Here is a 7,320-nt window from a genome sequence, read left to right as displayed (position 1 = left end):
CACGGTGGTTCATGAACAAACGATCATGTATTCAAGAGCTCACATTCATGATTTGATCATGCTGGCATGTATGATGAACTTGAAGAGACCCCCTATTGGCTGGAGGGGCCTGAATGAGGTCTGCAACACCACTCAGATTAAATGGATCAAGAGTGATATACTCAGATAAATCACGCCCTGCGTTATGGCCTTGCTTGCAAAAAACATAAGGAGCAGCATATCCACAGTGAAGGCATGTGGATATTACATGCTTATGAGCACATGAAGAAGGAAAAAAAAAATAGACTACACCATGACAGACAGATGTATTTGAGCAATATATCAAGCATTCGAATAGAAATTTCAAAAAAAAAAGAAAAGGAAAATTGTTGGGATCAGAGATCCCGTTGCTGTGGCACGGGGATGGGCCGAGATTGCACAAGTAATTAGGCACCACCATTAGTGCGTAAATGGGATTCTAAGATAGGAAAACGAAAGAGAAATCAGAAAATAAAGCAAGAATGACCACTTACCATAGCTCACCTGGGGAAGGCTCTTTGAAGAGGGATTGATGGCGGTGATTCTGAAGGACAGGGAAAAGGGGAAGGCCAGGGAAGATCGGATGGGGCGATATTCCTTCCCGATCTGCTTGCTGAAGGTGCGGAGGTCTTCCCCGATCCGCCAGGGGAGGAAGGTTGGCTCCACAGAGGTTCTAAAGGAGAAAGGGGATTACGGGGTGTTTTGGCGATGGATGAGAGAGGGAAGAATCGGGGGTGAAACGATTGAAAGAAACCGAAGGAAAGACTATGCGGGGGTGAGGGCGGATTGAGAAGTTGAAGAAGGTGCGGGGGTAAGGAAGCGATCTGAAGGAAAGAGGAAAGGGGGAAGGGTGGAAACGGATCCCCAACCCTTCTCCTTCATCCCTTTTTTAAAGAGGGGGATCGAGCTTCTGGAGGGGTCCAGGCCGTTGGACATCAACGATGGAAAGAGAAGCGAGGTTGATCGGTTGGGGGATGGATGGAGGAGGTTTCAGAGAGGGTTTGGACGAGAGCGGCTGAAAGAGGAAGAAAGGGGGGTTTGCGAAAAAAAAGCCAAGGAAGAGTCTCTCGTAACCCAAAAAAAAATCGTGAAAAGAAAAAAAAAAAATTTTGAAAGGAGGTTCCCTATTAAAAAAAATTTAAAATGGTGGTTTTTTCAAAAAGAGTTTTTTGCAAAAAAATGGTTTCGAAAGAGGTTTTTCAAACCAAAACTAATTTTGGTTTCTTTCTTATTTTGCATTTTTCATTTTTTTGTATTTTTTTTGAAATAAAATCTTAAAGTTTTACGAGAAAACAAAGATTAAACACTATTTTTTTTGTATTTTTCTGAGAAATATTTACAAAAAGTATTTTTCTGAGAATTTCTGACCATTTCGAGGAAATTTCTTCAGAAGAATGGGTTTGGACCCGAGTTTTGAGAAAATGTTCGAGTCTTGGAACTCGAATCGAGAAATACAACGCAATAGATCCAAACGGATGTTGGATGGACTGTCCGAGCTATTTAAAAATTATTTTTGGTATTTTCTGTAATTTTAATTTAAAATTTGGACGATGAGACTCGGATTTGGATCTGGACAATGGATCCAGATCCGAAATCTATTTAAACATATAAAATGAACTTAATTTCATTAAAATTTGAGAAATGAACTGGAACTTAGATTTAAAAATGACTCATTTGCTCAAAAAATGAATTTAGGGGCAAGAAGGGAATAATTAAAAGATTTTGAAAAATTTGGGGTGTTTAGAGGATCCAAGATCCATATTTTTGCCTATAAATAAGAGACTCCCTCCTTTTTAAAAAAATATTTCAGCCCTTTCTCTCTCCTCTTTCTTCTCTCTTGGTTCTAGCCTAGACCAATCCCACTTGCAGTGAGCTTGGACCTGCTTAGCCCAGGCTGAGCCCAATTGGTCAAGACTCACTTGACCTACCAGGTTAGCTTTTCTCTCTCTTCTTTTATTTTGGTCTTAGCCTAGGTCAAACTCACTTGACATAGACTTAGCCTAGTTGGGGTGGGCTTGGACCCACTTGAACTAGTTTGAACTTAGTTGGGACATGACCCCATGATCCTGACAACTTGACCTTCTCTACTATTTCCTTGCCTAAGTTAAACCCATCCGACCTAACGTAGCCTAATTGAGATAGGTTTGAACCCAGTTAGACCTAAGCTAGGTTCAAACTAGTTCTTGGTCGACACTCTTGGTTGTGACCATACCGGACGTAAAGGATGTGTCGGCCATGACATAAGAGTGCCTCAACCACCTCGTTGAAGCACCACCACATATCCTGGTAGGTTTGTACACTAATTAGTTCCAAAGTTTTATTTTTCTCGATATATATGTATTTGATTATTCTTTTAAGATTGTCATCACATTGAACGATGCCAAGGCTCCTGCTTTTCGCATATTATATTTATATGTATTTGCTCATGCTTTTAAGATTGCTATCATATTGAATGATGCTAAAGCTTTTGCTTTTCACATACACACGCGCATACACACACACACACACACACACACACATATATATATATATATATATATATATATATATATATATATATATATATATATATATATATATACTTTTTAGTCAGTTAGATCTTTAGTGCTAGTTAGTTCATTAAATTGTTTATTCTTTTTTTAATCTTGTTTAGTTTGAAGTAGATTAGGTACTAACATTATTTTGCCGGTTCAATTGCATATGGAGGAGGGCGGGTAGTGAAGTTGATTTTGTGGCTTCTTCAGCTAACATCGGAGTCTCAGAGCTTAGTTAGATTAAGATTTTAGTTTTACTATTTACGTTTTTGTAAACAGTGTAATTCTTTTATTTCTAAAATATTAATAAAGTGGATAATTCAAGTGAATTGCCATTGCCTTATCCCGTTCCCTGAGTTCGACCTGGTCTTACCACTAGTGTAAGAACAGGTTTATTTTTATTATTTGGTGTACAGTTTACACACGAGTTTTCTTGAAAAATATTATTTTAGAATTGCTTTTACAAAGGTTACATCAATATACATTCAATGCATGCATTGCGTATTTGGCCCATAGCCAGTTCGGGACTCACTCGGGTCCATGATTGATCTGCTATTCCGACTATCACAGTTATGTATATAGTCTGATAAAGAAATTAGATTTTAATCGAATATGAGAAATTTTATCAACTTTTCAATGCTGCAAACCGTTCACAAAAACTACTTTGCATGAAGGAGATACGATCGATTTGGGCTCTCATATAAGCTTTTTTGTTCCGACTATCACTGTTATGTGTGCACATTTTGAGAACAAAACTCAATTTTTTATAGAATGTGTAAAATTTTGTTAGTTTTCTAATACCATAAACTTTTCATAAAAACTCCTCCGAACGAGAGAGATACAAACACTTTAACCGATAGAGGTCAGTTTTTCCATTTACATAAGTGGTGTTAATCGAATAGGTAAGCAATGCCCCCACTCATACTATTATTATTTTTATTTTTATTTTTATTTTTATTTTTATTTTTTTTAGTTCTTATGCAAATACCTTAACTGCCAATCATAAAACAAATGTTTGTCGGGACTGCAGTTGAGCTTCAAGAAAGTCCTAAGAGAAGTAAAATTTTATTCCCCTATACGACATTTATTTTCTTATAAAAAGGAGAGATATATAAACAATTTTGACGAATATGAGATAGAACAATAAATACAAAACAAAAAACAAAACTAATGATGGTGATTCTGCCAATACCTTTCATATGTCCAAGGATTACCATTTTTGACTAAAATTCATCAAGCAAATAGACCTATATTTAATCTTTCCATCATAATTAAGGGGCCAGGCTGGCTAACCTTGGACCCAAAAAGGCCTGCCAGGTCTTTGAAAAGCCAGAAGGCCCAAAGCCTGGACTGAGTCTTATCTGCTCAGTTCCGTCTCCAAAACCCCAGACCCCATGTATAGAACTGAGCTCATTATGCATATAGGTCATGGCTCAAGGCTTTAACTAAAATATCCAACACTTTTATTAGGCTTCGGCCCTAAAGAGCTGCAAAACTTCAGTGATGAACTACCTCTCATGACGTCGACCCTTAATCGTTATGAAAAGTTAAGGTGTACCTCCACCATTTTGCTCCATGGTACTAGAGTCTATACTTTTATTTGAACCACGAGAATAGTCACCTCAATGTCATATTGAATAGGAGAGTTATTAGCAATAACAGATACCATTTCAACTTTGGACCCAATAGGACATCCGGGTGGCAATCGGGTCGGGTTGGCGGGTCAGCATACCTCAACATGAACCTGACCCGTTTATTAAACAGGTCGGCTGTGGCGAACACGAACCAGTCCCATTTATTAAACGGGTAAACCGACACGACACGGTTAACCTGTTTAATAAACGGGTCGGGTCGGGTAAACGAGTTGGCAGGTTAGTGGGTCGGGTAAACAGGTTGGCGGGTCGGGTTCGAGTAAACGGGTTGGCGGATGGGTTAGGGTCGGGGTCGGGTAAACAGGATGGCGGATCGGGTTCGGGTAAACGGGTTGACCCATCCACCTAACCCGTTTATTAAACGGGTCAGCCAGGTTGGCGGGTTAGCATACCCCTAACACGAACCCAACCCGTTTAATAAACGGGTTAGGCGAGTCGACCCGTTTACGACACAAACCCGTTTAAGCCAAACCCGAACCCGGCTAAGAAGCGGGTTGGCGGGTGGTGTTAGATTTTGCCACCCCTAATCCTATACCATCAAAGATACTTGCAATGATATACAAAGCCTTAACATCTAAAAAAGGATTTAATCACCAAGGTTTTATTCACCACACAACTTGAATGTGACTGATCCATGGAGGGATCAATTCATACCGTCGAGTTCGTAACCCAATCAACGACATGCTTGTACCCGAGCACCTATTCCCATAACTTCCATATTATTTTTGTTTTTCAGAATCCGAATTTACCAGGGACCATTTTGATTTGCAACATGGGTTGAACTAGATCAGGTCTGATTATTAAGTCTACTAAAACCATTTTTGGGAAAAACATTGCTTTCTTACAAAAATCAAGTTTTTTTTTCACAAAAACCAATTTCAGTGTTTGTCAAATACAAACCAATATTAGTCTCAGCTATGTTAGGACTGATATATGGGTTCAATAAAAGGTTGTTACTCGAAGCATGCTCGTACATACGGATCCCAGTCCACCCATGTCAGTTTAGAACCCTTACATTGAAAAAACTGCATCCGATACTAAAGTTGCACAATTCGCGCGAGCCGGTCAGATCCTACGATAGGTTCCTCCTCTTGCAGCCTTGCCTCAACCTTCAATGGAGGTAGACCCTTCCTTAGAGAGAAGAAGAGGTGAAAGGAAGATGGAAGAAGAACAAGAGGGAGAGAGATTAGAGAGAAGGAAAGTGACGGAGATGATGAGGGATTAGAGAACTCGTATGGTACGGAGAAGAGTCTCCCTTTATATAATAGGTCAAACCAAGCAAAATAGAAATGCCCCTTTGGTTTCTTTTAAAGTCTCTTCTAACTTGACCCCTTCCAAAATGTGTGAGAGAGGAAGGTATTTCCAAAACTTTTCTTACTTTATTCATTAGCTTTGGCAAAAATTTTCTTTAGTTAGGTTTTCAAATAGTATATTTAGTTAGGACATCCAGTTAATGTATTTAGTTAGGACCCCATTTTGACAAAATCCTAAAATCCCTTACATTTAAGAAATTTCAAAATATCTTGTCTTAAGATTTTTATTTAAATTTAGTAAGTTTAAGATCCTCTTTGGCTTAACTCAAATAGAGGCTCCAGCAATTTATGACTGGTCCACTAGGGTCGGACATCCCACCCTAAGGATGTCTCTTACCAAAAACTCAACTTAGAAAAAATTATTTAAGTTTAAGGAGTCTTCTAAGTTTTATTTTAGGAAATTCTAATAATTTTGGTTTGAGTAGATCTTTTATAAAAAAATTGAATTTTACGACGTAGGAAGTGCTTCATAGTGTGGGTCCACATAGATGGACGTCCCACCCTATGGGACTCCACCTTTTTATTAAGTGTGATTAACTCCTAAGTTCCATTCTATTAAATTTTTAATTTAAAATTCTAAATGATTTTCTATTTTGGAGTTCAAACCCATCAAGATCTAATTTCATTTAGGTAAACCCAAATCAAATCCAAGTTAGACTTCTAAAAATCCAAACACAAATTTACACTTAATTCAAACTAAATTAAGTTTCAAATGTAATTCACTCGAATTGAACTAAATTCTACATATAATTTAAATCCAATTTAACAAAGAATTTAAATCCAAATTCCAAACCTTAACATGATTTTGCTTCTTTTTAACATATAAATTAACTCTCAAGTTATAATTAATAAAATTTCTAAATTTTACTTAATCTAGAATATAAAATCATATTTTTAATTATTTACTAATTACCAAAAAATCATAGGTATTGCATTCAAATTCAATTTCAACAAAGATTCAAATTATTGTATACTTTAAATTTCAAATTGACATTCAATTTGATTATAGTTTAGATGAAAATTCGAATCAATTAAAATATCCAAGGTTCATTTATTAAATTCAAAAAAATGAAATCTAGTTTAAAACTCAAAAACAATTTCCTAGCTTGAGATTCATCCCAAATCCATTAATTAAACAATCTTTAAAATCTAAGCAGAATTCAAATCTATTTTAAATTCAAATTCAACAATCTCCCAAATCCATTAATTAAACTATTGTTGTACTCTAAGCAGAATTCAAATCTATTTTAAATTCGTATTCAATAATTTCTCAAACTCTACTCAAATGGTAATTTAACATGTATTTAAAATTTCACGTTGATATTGAATATTAAAAATCTATATTTTTATAATTTAATAATTTTAAAAAATCACAGTTGTTACAGAACTTTCAAGTATATCCAGAATCCAGAACTTAGGTTATGTGTGCATGTATTAATTTGTTTTTTTCTTGGTGCGAGTCATAGCACCTCAAATGATTATTGCAACCCGAAGCCCAAACCCGAGGCGATCTATGTGCATGCATATCGTGTAGCACAATTATTTATCATGTTATACACAATCAAACCCAGTGTACATGGCACCACAATGGTTTCTCTATCATACACAAGCCGAACACCTGTTTTGACATGATGCCCAAGTACACATATTGATATTGCAGTTCACTTCTTCGAGTGACAGGGTTCAGAGTTGAGCAGTCTTGACTTGCGGATGGCAGCTAGAGCCTAGAGGCTTGGCCTTAGCACAATACCAACATGTCTCAGGTGTCAAGCCTTTCTCCCTCTGGAAAAAGCTAGTCAATGA

Source organism: Nuphar pumila, chromosome 8 (assembly GCF_984573655.1).
Source record: "Nuphar pumila chromosome 8, dmNupPumi1.hap1.1, whole genome shotgun sequence".
Classification (NCBI taxonomy): Eukaryota; Viridiplantae; Streptophyta; class Magnoliopsida; order Nymphaeales; family Nymphaeaceae; genus Nuphar; species Nuphar pumila.
Note: the sequence above shows the minus strand (reverse complement) of the source record.